Below are 14,201 nucleotides of genomic sequence, written 5' to 3'. Positions count from 1 at the left end.
GGAATGCACCATGTATCTTTGATAGGACATTTCTCTTGATGTGGATGTCACAGAGCACTCAAACCTTGAGTGTTTTACTCAAACCATTTTATATTTCAAGAAAAATATAAAAAATTCGATTTTATGAACATCATTATTCCCTTGAAGGGGCACACCACTAAATCAATGCGCCATTTGTGTAACCCTAATGAGTTCCGGTAAAAAACAGAAACTTTTTGAGGTATTTTGGGCTGGTCTGTAGACTTATTAATCAGAAAGAGTGGCGAATTATAGCTTAAATAAAAGTGTAAAGCCTATACATAAATTTGAGTCGACAAAAAAGTCGCATTTTTATAATTATTGAGAAAATAGGTCCGCGAATTAAAAATGGCAGAATCGGGTTTGCAGTCTTGAGAGCATGTCAAAAACAGTGAGGGCGCTGTTCGCGGCCTCCTAGCGGGAAAACGAGATGGAAGAACCCCGTACATTGAAACATATGTTAAACTTTCATCGATTTGCAATCGACTGGTCATCATAAAATATTTTAAAACGAGCCCAAAAGGCCTCAAAATGAGCAAAGAAAACCGGTGTTTTTACACGTGTTTCAATGGGAAGATTATTTAGTGGTGTGCGCCCTTCGAAGGGCCTAGGTGTAAAATCGTGCTCTTGAGAGATTCAGCCAAAATTGAAGTTGGCTTTCGATTAAATTGCGGTTTTTGATTTATATAGATAGTTTTTATGTTAGTGAATATATTTAATGCGTTTTAGATGCAAGTCGCGCTAAGTTTATTCTCTCAGAGGCCTTCAAGGTTAAAGAAAACTGTCAAAAATTGTGAGAAAACTAATATTTCTCAGATTTGAAGCAAAATTGTCTTAAGGTGACAAATCGGCACAAGTCTTTAAACCTCTCAAATCTTAATTATTTTATAGGGGGGTGATTGTTGTAAAATCATTAATATATAGACCTTTGCCATTATGAAACCTAATTTCTTTTCATTTTAAAGCGGTTTTTAGCAGATAAACGGTCTAAAACTATATGTTGATAATTGGTATTTAATGCAAATCTAGGGAAATAAGCACAAATGGTCAAAATGTTGAAAATGTGCACATTTTTGGAATGCACCATGTATCTTTGATAGGACATTTCTCTTGATGTGGATGTCACAGAGCACTCAAACCTTGAGTGTTTTACTCAAACCATTTTATATTTCAAGAAAAATATAAAAAATTCGATTTTATGAACATCATTATTCCCTTGAAGGGGGCACACCACTAAATCAATGCGCCATTTGTGTAACCCTAATGAGTTCCGGTAAAAAACAGAAACTTTTTGAGGTATTTTGGGCTGGTCTGTAGACTTATTAATCAGAAAGAGTGGCGAATTATAGCTTAAATAAAAGTGTAAAGCCTATACATAAATTTGAGTCGCCAAAAAGTCGCATTTTATAATTATTGAGAAAATAGGTCCGCGAATTAAAAAATGGCAGAATCGGGTTTGCAGTCTTGAGAGCATGTCAAAAACAGTGAGGGCGCTGTTCGCGGCATCCGGGCGGCAAATCAGGATGGAAACACCCCCATTAATTGAAACATATGTTAAACTTTCATCGATTTGCAATCGACTGGTCATCATAAAATATTTTAAAACGAGCCCAAAAGGCCTCAAAATGAGCAAAGAAAACCGGTGTTTTTACACGTGTTTCAATGGGAAGATTATTTAGTGGTGTGCGCCCTTCGAAGGGCCTAGGTGTAAAATCGTGCTCTTGAGAGATTCAGCCAAAATTGAAGTTGGCTTTCGATTAAATTGCGGTTTTTGATTTATATAGATAGTTTTTATGTTAGTGAATATATTTAATGCGTTTTAGATGCAAGTCGCGCTAAGTTTATTCTCTCAGAGGCCTTCAAGGTTAAAGAAACTGTCAAAAATTGTGAGAAAACTAATATTTCTCAGATTTGAAGCAAAATTGTCTTAAGGTGACAAATCGGCACAAGTCTTTAAACCTCTCAAATCTTAATTATTTTATAGGGGGGTGATTGTTGTAAAATCATTAATATATAGACCTTTGCCATTATGAAACCTAATTTCTTTTCATTTTAAAGCGGTTTTTAGCAGATAAACGGTCTAAAACTATATGTTGATAATTGGTATTTAATGCAAATCTAGGGAAATAAGCACAAATGGTCAAAATGTTGAAAATGTGCACATTTTTGGAATGCACCATGTATCTTTGATAGGACATTTCTCTTGATGTGGATGTCACAGAGCACTCAAACCTTGAGTGTTTTACTCAAACCATTTTATATTTCAAGAAAAATATAAAAAAATTCGATTTTATGAACATCATTATTCCCTTGAAGGGGGCACACCACTAAATCAATGCGCCATTTGTGTAACCCTAATGAGTTCCGGTAAAAAACAGAAACTTTTTGAGGTATTTTGGGCTGGTCTGTAGACTTATTAATCAGAAAGAGTGGCGAATTATAGCTTAAATAAAAGTGTAAAGCCTATACATAAATTTGAGTCGCCAAAAAGTCGCATTTTATAATTATTGAGAAAATAGGTCCGCGAATTAAAAATGGCAGAATCGGGTTTGCAGTCTTGAGAGCATGTCAAAAACAGTGAGGGCGCTGTTCGCGGCCTCCTAGCGGGAAAACGAGATGGAAGAACCCCGTACATTGAAACATATGTTAAACTTTCATCGATTTGCAATCGACTGGTCATCATAAAATATTTTAAAACGAGCCCAAAAGGCCTCAAAATGAGCAAAGAAAACCGGTGTTTTTACACGTGTTTCAATGGGAAGATTATTTAGTGGTGTGCGCCCTTCGAAGGGCCTAGGTGTAAAATCGTGCTCTTGAGAGATTCAGCCAAAATTGAAGTTGGCTTTCGATTAAATTGCGGTCTTTTGATTTATATAGATAGTTTTATGTTAGTGAATATATTTAATGCGTTTTAGATGCAAGTCGCGCTAAGTTTATTCTCTCAGAGGCCTTCAAGGTTAAAGAAACTGTCAAAATTGTGAGAAAACTAATATTTCTCAGATTTGAAGCAAAATTGTCTTAAGGTGACAAATCGGCACAAGTCTTTAAACCTCTCAAATCTTAATTATTTTATAGGGGGGGGGGGGGTGATTGACCTTTGCCATTATGAAACCTAATTTCTTTTCATTTTAAAGCGGTTTTTAGCAGATAAACGGTCTAAAACTATATGTTGATAATTGGTATTTAATGCAAATCTAGGGAAATAAGCACAAATGGTCAAAATGTTGAAAATGTGCACATTTTTGGAATGCACCATGTATCTTTGATAGGACATTTCTCTTGATGTGGATGTCACAGAGCACTCAAACCTTGAGTGTTTTACTCAAACCATTTTATATTTCAAGAAAAATATAAAAAAATTCGATTTTATGAACATCATTATTCCCTTGAAGGGGGCACACCACTAAATCAATGCGCCATTTGTGTAACCCTAATGAGTTCCGGTAAAAAACAGAAACTTTTTGAGGTATTTTGGGCTGGTCTGTAGACTTATTAATCAGAAAGAGTGGCGAATTATAGCTTAAATAAAAGTGTAAAGCCTATACATAAATTTGAGTCGCCAAAAAGTCGCATTTTATAATTATTGAGAAAATAGGTCCGCGAATTAAAAATGGCAGAATCGGGTTTGCAGTCTTGAGAGCATGTCAAAAACAGTGAGGGCGCTGTTCGCGGCCTCCTAGCGGGAACACGAGATGGAAGAACCCCCATACATTCAAACATATGTTAAACTTTCATCGATTTGCAATCGACTGGTCATCATAAAATATTTTAAAACGAGCCCAAAAGGCCTCAAAATGAGCAAAGAAAACCGGTGTTTTTACACGTGTTTCAATGGGAAGATTATTTAGTGGTGTGCGCCCTTCGAAGGGCCTAGGTGTAAAATCGTGCTCTTGAGAGATTCAGCCAAAATTGAAGTTGGCTTTCGATTAAATTGCGGTTTTTGATTTATATAGATAGTTTTTATGTTAGTGAATATATTTAATGCGTTTTAGATGCAAGTCGCGCTAAGTTTATTCTCTCAGAGGCCTTCAAGGTTAAAGAAACTGTCAAAAATTGTGAGAAAACTAATATTTCTCAGATTTGAAGCAAAATTGTCTTAAGGTGACAAATCGGCACAAGTCTTTAAACCTCTCAAATCTTAATTATTTTATAGGGGGGGTGATTGTTGTAAAATCATTAATATATAGACCTTTGCCATTATGAAACCTAATTTCTTTTCATTTTAAAGCGGTTTTAGCAGATAAACGGTCTAAAACTATATGTTGATAATTGGTATTTAATGCAAATCTAGGGAAATAAGCACAAATGGTCAAAATGTTGAAAATGTGCACATTTTTGGAATGCACCATGTATCTTTGATAGGACATTTCTCTTGATGTGGATGTCACAGAGCACTCAAACCTTGAGTGTTTTACTCAAACCATTTTATATTTCAAGAAAAATATAAAAAATTCGATTTTATGAACATCATTATTCCCTTGAAGGGGCACACCACTAAATCAATGCGCCATTTGTGTAACCCTAATGAGTTCCGGTAAAAACAGAAACTTTTGAGGTATTTTGGGCTGGTCTGTAGACTTATTAATCAGAAAGAGTGGCGAATTATAGCTTAAATAAAAGTGTAAAGCCTATACATAAATTTGAGTCGCCAAAAAGTCGCATTTTATAATTATTGAGAAAATAGGTCCGCGAATTAAAAAATGGCAGAATCGGGTTTGCAGTCTTGAGAGCATGTGTCAAAAACAGTGAGGGCGCTGTTCGCGGCCTCCTAGCGGGAAAACGAGATGGAAGAACCCCGTACATTGAAACATATGTTAAACTTTCATCGATTTGCAATCGACTGGTCATCATAAAATATTTTAAAACGAGCCCAAAAGGCCTCAAAATGAGCAAAGAAAACCGGTGTTTTTACACGTGTTTCAATGGGAAGATTATTTAGTGGTGTGCGCCCTTCGAAGGGCCTAGGTGTAAAATCGTGCTCTTGAGAGATTCAGCCAAAATTGAGGTTGGCTTTCGATTAAATTGCGGTTTTTGATTTATATAGATAGTTTTTATGTTAGTGAATATATTTAATGCGTTTTAGATGCAAGTCGCGCTAAGTTTATTCTCTCAGAGGCCTTCAAGGTTAAAGAAACTGTCAAAAATTGTGAGAAAACTAATATTTCTCAGATTTGAAGCAAAATTGTCTTAAGGTGACAAATCGGCACAAGTCTTTAAACCTCTCAAATCTTAATTATTTTATAGGGGGGTGATTGTTGTAAAATCATTAATATATAGACCTTTGCCATTATGAAACCTAATTTCTTTTCATTTTAAAGCGGTTTTAGCAGATAAACGGTCTAAAACTATATGTTGATAATTGGTATTTAATGCAAATCTAGGGAAATAAGCACAAATGGTCAAAATGTTGAAAATGTGCACATTTTTGGAATGCACCATGTATCTTTGATAGGACATTTCTCTTGATGTGGATGTCACAGAGCACTCAAACCTTGAGTGTTTTACTCAAACCATTTTATATTTCAAGAAAAATATAAAAAATTCGATTTTATGAACATCATTATTCCCTTGAAGGGGCACACCACTAAATCAATGCGCCATTTGTGTAACCCTAATGAGTTCCGGTAAAAACAGAAACTTTTTGAGGTATTTTGGGCTGGTCTGTAGACTTATTAATCAGAAAGAGTGGCGAATTATAGCTTAAATAAAAGTGTAAAGCCTATACATAAATTTGAGTCGCCAAAAAGTCGCATTTTTATAATTATTGAGAAAATAGGTCCGCGAATTAAAAAATGGCAGAATCGGGTTTGCAGTCTTGAGAGCATGTCAAAAACAGTGAGGGCGCTGTTCGCGGCCTCCTAGCGGGAAAACGAGATGGAAGAACCCCGTACATTGAAACATATGTTAAACTTTCATCGATTTGCAATCGACTGGTCATCATAAAATATTTTAAAACGAGCCCAAAAGGCCTCAAAATGAGCAAAGAAAACCGGTGTTTTTACACGTGTTTCAATGGGAAGATTATTTAGTGGTGTGCGCCCTTCGAAGGGCCTAGGTGTAAAATCGTGCTTTGAGAGATTCAGCCAAAATTGAAGTTGGCTTTCGATTAAATTGCGGTTTTTGATTTATATAGATAGTTTTTATGTTAGTGAATATATTTAATGCGTTTTAGATGCAAGTCGCGCTAAGTTTATTCTCTCAGAGGCCTTCAAGGTTAAAGAAACTGTCAAACATTGTGAGAAAACTAATATTTCTCAGATTTGAAGCAAAATTGTCTTAAGGTGACAAATCGGCACAAGTCTTTAAACCTCTCAAATCTTAATTATTTTATAGGGGGGTGATTGTTGTAAAATCATTAATATATAGACCTTTGCCATTATGAAACCTAATTTCTTTTCATTTTAAAGCGGTTTTTAGCAGATAAACGGTCTAAAACTATATGTTGATAATTGGTATTTAATGCAAATCTAGGGAAATAAGCACAAATGGTCAAAATGTTGAAAATGTGCACATTTTTGGAATGCACCATGTATCTTTGATAGGACATTTCTCTTGATGTGGATGTCACAGAGCACTCAAACCTTGAGTGTTTTACTCAAACCATTTTATATTTCAAGAAAAATATAAAAAATTCGATTTTATGAACATCATTATTCCCTTGAAGGGGCACACCACTAAATCAATGCGCCATTTGTGTAACCCTAATGAGTTCCGGTAAAAACAGAAACTTTTTGAGGTATTTTGGGCTGGTCTGTAGACTTATTAATCAGAAAGAGTGGCGAATTATAGCTTAAATAAAAGTGTAAAGCCTATACATAAATTTGAGTCGCCAAAAAAGTCGCATTTTTATAATTATTGAGAAAATAGGTCCGCGAATTAAAAAATGGCAGAATCGGGTTTGCAGTCTTGAGAGCATGTCAAAAACAGTGAGGGCGCTGTTCGCGGCCTCCTAGCGGGAAAACGAGATGGAAGAACCCCGTACATTGAAACATATGTTAAACTTTCATCGATTTGCAATCGACTGGTCATCATAAAATATTTTAAAACGAGCCCAAAAGGCCTCAAAATGAGCAAAGAAAACCGGTGTTTTTACACGTGTTTCAATGGGAAGATTATTTAGTGGTGTGCGCCCTTCGAAGGGCCTAGGTGTAAAATCGTGCTCTTGAGAGATTCAGCCAAAATTGAAGTTGGCTTTCGATTAAATTGCGGTTTTTGATTTATATAGATAGTTTTTATGTTAGTGAATATATTTAATGCGTTTTAGATGCAAGTCGCGCTAAGTTTATTCTCTCAGAGGCCTTCAAGGTTAAAGAAACTGTCAAAAATTGTGAGAAAACTAATATTTCTCAGATTTGAAGCAAAATTGTCTTAAGGTGACAAATCGGCACAAGTCTTTAAACCTCTCAAATCTTAATTATTTTATAGGGGGGTGATTGTTGTAAAATCATTAATATATAGACCTTTGCCATTATGAAACCTAATTTCTTTTCATTTTAAAGCGGTCTTTAGCAGATAAACGGTCTAAAACTATATGTTGATAATTGGTATTTAATGCAAATCTAGGAAATAAGCACAAATGGTCAAAATGTTGAAAATGTGCACATTTTTGGAATGCACCATGTATCTTTGATAGGACATTTCTCTTGATGTGGATGTCACAGAGCACTCAAACCTTGAGTGTTTTACTCAAACCATTTTATATTTCAAGAAAAATATAAAAAAATTCGATTTTTATGAACATCATTATTCCCTTGAAGGGGCACACCACTAAATCAATGCGCCATTTGTGTAACGCTAATGAGTTCCGGTAAAAAACAGAAACTTTTTGAGGTATTTTGGGCTGGTCTGTAGACTTATTAATCAGAAAGAGTGGCGAATTATAGCTTAAATAAAAGTGTAAAGCCTATACATAAATTTGAGTCGCCAAAAAAGTCGCATTTTATAATTATTGAGAAAATAGGTCCGCGAATTAAAAAATGGCAGAATCGGGTTTGCAGTCTTGAGAGCATGTCAAAACAGTGAGGGCGCTGTTCGCGGCCTCCTAGCGGGAAAACGAGATGGAAGAACCCCCGTAGATTGAAACATATGTTAAACTTTCATCGATTTGCAATCGACTGGTCATCATAAAATATTTTAAAACGAGCCCAAAAGGCCTCAAAATGAGCAAAGAAAACCGGTGTTTTTACACGTGTTTCAATGGGAAGATTATTTAGTGGTGTGCGCCCTTCGAAGGGCCTAGGTGTAAAATCGTGCTCTTGAGAGATTCAGCCAAAATTGAAGTTGGCTTTCGATTAAATTGCGGTTTTTGATTTATATAGATAGTTTTTATGTTAGTGAATATATTTAATGCGTTTTAGATGCAAGTCGCGCTAAGTTTATTCTCTCAGAGGCCTTCAAGGTTAAAGAAACTGTCAAAAATTGTGAGAAAACTAATATTTCTCAGATTTGAAGCAAAATTGTCTTAAGGTGACAAATCGGCACAAGTCTTTAAACCTCTCAAATCTTAATTATTTTATAGGGGGGGTGATTGTTGTAAAATCATTAATATATAGACCTTTGCCATTATGAAACCTAATTTCTTTTCATTTTAAAGCGGTTTTTAGCAGATAAACGGTCTAAAACTATATGTTGATAATTGGTATTTAATGCAAATCTAGGAAATAAGCACAAATGGTCAAAATGTTGAAAATGTGCACATTTTTGGAATGCACCATGTATCTTTGATAGGACATTCTCTTGATGTGGATGTCACAGAGCACTCAAACCTTGAGTGTTTTACTCAAACCATTTTATATTTCAAGAAAAATATAAAAAAATTCGATTTTATGAACATCATTATTCCCTTGAAGGGGCACACCACTAAATCAATGCGCCATTTGTGTAACCCTAATGAGTTCCGGTAAAAACAGAAACTTTTTGAGGTATTTTGGGCTGGTCTGTAGACTTATTAATCAGAAAGAGTGGCGAATTATAGCTTAAATAAAAGTGTAAAGCCTATACATAAATTTGAGTCGCCAAAAAAGTCGCATTTTTATAATTATTGAGAAAATAGGTCCGCGAATTAAAAAATGGCAGAATCGGGTTTGCAGTCTTGAGAGCATGTCAAAAACAGTGAGGGCGCTGTTCGCGGCCTCCTAGCGGGAAAACGAGATGGAAGAACCCCGTACATTGAAACATATGTTAAACTTTCATCGATTTGCAATCGACTGGTCATCATAAAATATTTTAAAACGAGCCCAAAAGGCCTCAAAATGAGCAAAGAAAACCGGTGTTTTTACACGTGTTTCAATGGGAAGATTATTTAGTGGTGTGCGCCCTTCGAAGGGCCTAGGTGTAAAATCGTGCTCTTGAGAGATTCAGCCAAAATTGAAGTTGGCTTTCGATTAAATTGCGGTTTTTTGATTTATATAGATAGTTTTTATGTTAGTGAATATATTTAATGCGTTTTAGATGCAAGTCGCGCTAAGTTTATTCTCTCAGAGGCCTTCAAGGTTAAAGAAACTGTCAAAAATTGTGAGAAAACTAATATTTCTCAGATTTGAAGCAAAATTGTCTTAAGGTGACAAATCGGCACAAGTCTTTAAACCTCTCAAATCTTAATTATTTTATAGGGGGGGTGATTGTTGTAAAATCATTAATATATAGACCTTTGCCATTATGAAACCTAATTTCTTTTCATTTTAAAGCGGTTTTTAGCAGATAAACGGTCTAAAACTATATGTTGATAATTGGTATTTAATGCAAATCTAGGGAAATAAGCACAAATGGTCAAAATGTTGAAAATGTGCACATTTTTGGAATGCACCATGTATCTTTGATAGGACATTTCTCTTGATGTGGATGTCACAGAGCACTCAAACCTTGAGTGTTTTACTCAAACCATTTTATATTTCAAGAAAAATATAAAAAAATTAGATTTTATGAACATCATTATTCCCTTGAAGGGGCACACCACTAAATCAATGCGCCATTTGTGTAACCCTAATGAGTTCCGGTAAAAACAGAAACTTTTTGAGGTATTTTGGGCTGGTCTGTAGACTTATTAATCAGAAAGAGTGGCGAATTATAGCTTACGTAAAAGTGTAAAGCCTATACATAAATTTGAGTCGCCAAAAAGTCGCATTTTATAATTATTGAGAAAATAGGTCCGCGAATTAAAAAATGGCAGAATCGGGTTTGCAGTCTTGAGAGCATGTCAAAAACAGTGAGGGCGCTGTTCGCGGCCTCCTAGCGGGAAAACGAGATGGAAGAACCCCGTACATTGAAACATATGTTAAACTTTCATCGATTTGCAATCGACTGGTCATCATAAAATATTTTAAAACGAGCCCAAAAGGCCTCAAAATGAGCAAAGAAAACCGGTGTTTTTACACGTGTTTCAATGGGAAGATTATTTAGTGGTGTGCGCCCTTCGAAGGGCCTAGGTGTAAAATCGTGCTCTTGAGAGATTCAGCCAAAATTGAAGTTGGCTTTCGATTAAATTGCGGTTTTTGATTTATATAGATAGTTTTTATGTTAGTGAATATATTTAATGCGTTTTAGATGCAAGTCGCGCTAAGTTTATTCTCTCAGAGGCCTTCAAGGTTAAAGAAACTGTCAAAAATTGTGAGAAAACTAATATTTCTCAGATTTGAAGCAAAATTGTCTTAAGGTGACAAATCGGCACAAGTCTTTAAACCTCTCAAATCTTAATTATTTTATAGGGGGGTGATTGTTGTAAAATCATTAATATATAGACCTTTGCCATTATGAAACCTAATTTCTTTTCATTTTAAAGCGGTTTTTAGCAGATAAACGGTCTAAAACTATATGTTGATAATTGGTATTTAATGCAAATCTAGGAAATAAGCACAAATGGTCAAAATGTTGAAAATGTGCACATTTTTGGAATGCACCATGTATCTTTGATAGGACATTTCTCTTGATGTGGATGTCACAGAGCACTCAAACCTTGAGTGTTTTACTCAAACCATTTTATATTTCAAGAAAAATATAAAAAATTCGATTTTATGAACATCATGATTTCTTAAAGGGGGCACACCACTAAATCAATGCGCCATTTGTGTAACCCTAATGAGTTCCGGTAAAAAACAGAAACTTTTTGAGGTATTTTGGGCTGGTCTGTAGACTTATTAATCAGAAAGAGTGGCGAATTATAGCTTAAATAAAAGTGTAAAGCCTATACATAAATTTGAGTCGCCAAAAAGTCGCATTTTATAATTATTGAGAAAATAGGTCCGCGAATTAAAAAATGGCAGAATCGGGTTTGCAGTCTTGAGAGCATGTCAAAAACAGTGAGGGCGCTGTTCGCGGCCTCCTAGCGGGAAAACGAGATGGAAGAACCCCGTACATTGAAACATATGTTAAACTTTCATCGATTTGCAATCGACTGGTCATCATAAAATATTTTAAAACGAGCCCAAAAGGCCTCAAAATGAGCAAAGAAAACCGGTGTTTTTACACGTGTTTCAATGGGAAGATTATTTAGTGGTGTGCGCCCTTCGAAGGGCCTAGGTGTAAAATCGTGCTCTTGAGAGATTCAGCCAAAATTGAAGTTGGCTTTCGATTAAATTGCGGGTTTTTGATTTATATAGATAGTTTTTATGTTAGTGAATATATTTAATGCGTTTTAGATGCAAGTCGCGCTAAGTTTATTCTCTCAGAGGCCTTCAAGGTTAAAGAAACTGTCAAAATTGTGAGAAAACTAATATTTCTCAGATTTGAAGCAAAAATTGTCTTAAGGTGACAAATCGGCACAAGTCTTTAAACCTCTCAAATTTTAATTATTTTATGGGGGGGGGTGATTGTTGTAAAATCATTAATATATAGACCTTTGCCATTATGAAACCTAATTTCTTTTCATTTTAAAGCGGTTTTTAGCAGATAAACGGTCTAAAACTATATGTTGATAATTGGTATTTAATGCAAATCTAGGAAATAAGCACAAATGGTCAAAATGTTGAAAATGTGCACATTTTTGGAATGCACCATGTATCTTTGATAGGACATTTCTCTTGATGTGGATGTCACAGAGCACTCAAACCTTGAGTGTTTTACTCAAACCATTTTATATTTCAAGAAAAATATAAAAAATTCGATTTTATGAACATCATTATTCCCTTGAAGGGGCACACCACTAAATCAATGCGCCATTTGTGTAACCCTAATGAGTTCCGGTAAAAACAGAAACTTTTTGAGGTATTTTGGGCTGGTCTGTAGACTTATTAATCAGAAAGAGTGGCGAATTATAGCTTAAATAAAAGTGTAAAGCCTATACATAAATTTGAGTCGCCAAAAAGTCGCATTTTTATAATTATTGAGAAAATAGGTCCGCGAATTAAAAATGGCAGAATCGGGTTTGCAGTCTTGAGAGCATGTCAAAAACAGTGAGGGCGCTGTTCGCGGCCTCCTAGCGGGAAAACGAGATGGAAGAACCCCGTACATTGAAACATATGTTAAACTTTCATCGATTTGCAATCGACTGGTCATCATAAAATATTTTAAAACGAGCCCAAAAGGCCTCAAAATGAGCAAAGAAAACCGGTGTTTTTACACGTGTTTCAATGGGAAGATTATTTAGTGGTGTGCGCCCTTCGAAGGGCCTAGGTGTAAAATCGTGCTCTTGAGAGATTCAGCCAAAATTGAAGTTGGCTTTCGATTAAATTGCGGTTTTTTGGTTTATATAGATAGTTTTTATGTTAGTGAATATATTTAATGCGTTTTAGATGCAAGTCCGCTAAGTTTATTCTCTCAGAGGCCTTCAAGGTTAAAGAAACTGTCAAAAATTGTGAGAAAACTAATATTTCTCAGATTTGAAGCAAAATTGTCTTAAGGTGACAAATCGGCACAAGTCTTTAAACCTCTCAAATCTTAATTATTTTATAGGGGGGTGATTGTTGTAAAATCATTAATATATAGACCTTTGCCATTATGAAACCTAATTTCTTTTCATTTTAAAGCGGTTTTTAGCAGATAAACGGTCTAAAACTATATGTTGATAATTGGTATTTAATGCAAATCTAGGGAAATAAGCACAAATGGTCAAAATGTTGAAAATGTGCACATTTTTGAATGCACCATGTATCTTTGATAGGACATTTCTCTTGATGTGGATGTCACAGAGCACTCAAACCTTGAGTGTTTTACTCAAACCATTTTATATTTCAAGAAAAATATAAAAAAATTCGATTTTATGAACATCATTATTCCCTTGAAGGGGGCACACCACTAAATCAATGCGCCATTTGTGTAACCCTAATGAGTTCCGGTAAAAAACAGAAACTTTTTTAGAGGTATTTTGGGCTGGTCTGTAGACTTATTAATCAGAAAGAGTGGCGAATTATAGCTTAAATAAAAGTGTAAAGCCTATACATAAATTTGAGTCGCCAAAAAGTCGCATTTTATAATTATTGAGAAAATAGGTCCGCGAATTAAAAATGGCAGAATCGGGTTTGCAGTCTTGAGAGCATGTCAAAACAGTGAGGGCGCTGTTCGCGGCCTCCTAGCGGGAAAACGAGATGGAAGAACCCCGTACATTGAAACATATGTTAAACTTTCATCGATTTGCAATCGACTGGTCATCATAAAATATTTTAAAACGAGCCCAAAAGGCCTCAAAATGAGCAAAGAAAACCGGTGTTTTTACACGTGTTTCAATGGGAAGATTATTTAGTGGTGTGCGCCCTTCGAAGGGCCTAGGTGTAAAATCGTGCTTTGAGAGATTCAGCCAAAATTGAAGTTGGCTTTCGATTAAATTGCGGTTTTTGATTTATATAGATAGTTTTTATGTTAGTGAATATATTTAATGCGTTTTAGATGCAAGTCGCGCTAAGTTTATTCTCTCAGAGGCCTTCAAGGTTAAAGAAACTGTCAAAAATTGTGAGAAAACTAATATTTCTCAGATTTGAAGCAAAATTGTCTTAAGGTGACAAATCGGCACAAGTCTTTAAACCTCTCAAATCTTAATTATTTTATAGGGGGGTGATTGTTGTAAAATCATTAATATATAGACCTTTGCCATTATGAAACCTAATTTCTTTTCATTTTAAAGCGGTTTTTAGCAGATAAACGGTCTAAAACTATATGTTGATAATTGGTATTTAATGCAAATCTAGGGAAATAAGCACAAATGGTCAAAATGTTGAAAATGTGCACATTTTTGGAATGCACCATGTATCTTTGAT

The sequence above is a fragment of the Amphiura filiformis genome, chromosome 17 (assembly GCF_039555335.1).
Source record: "Amphiura filiformis chromosome 17, Afil_fr2py, whole genome shotgun sequence".
NCBI classification, from domain to species: domain Eukaryota; kingdom Metazoa; phylum Echinodermata; class Ophiuroidea; order Amphilepidida; family Amphiuridae; genus Amphiura; species Amphiura filiformis.
This window is presented reverse-complemented; position numbering follows the sequence as displayed.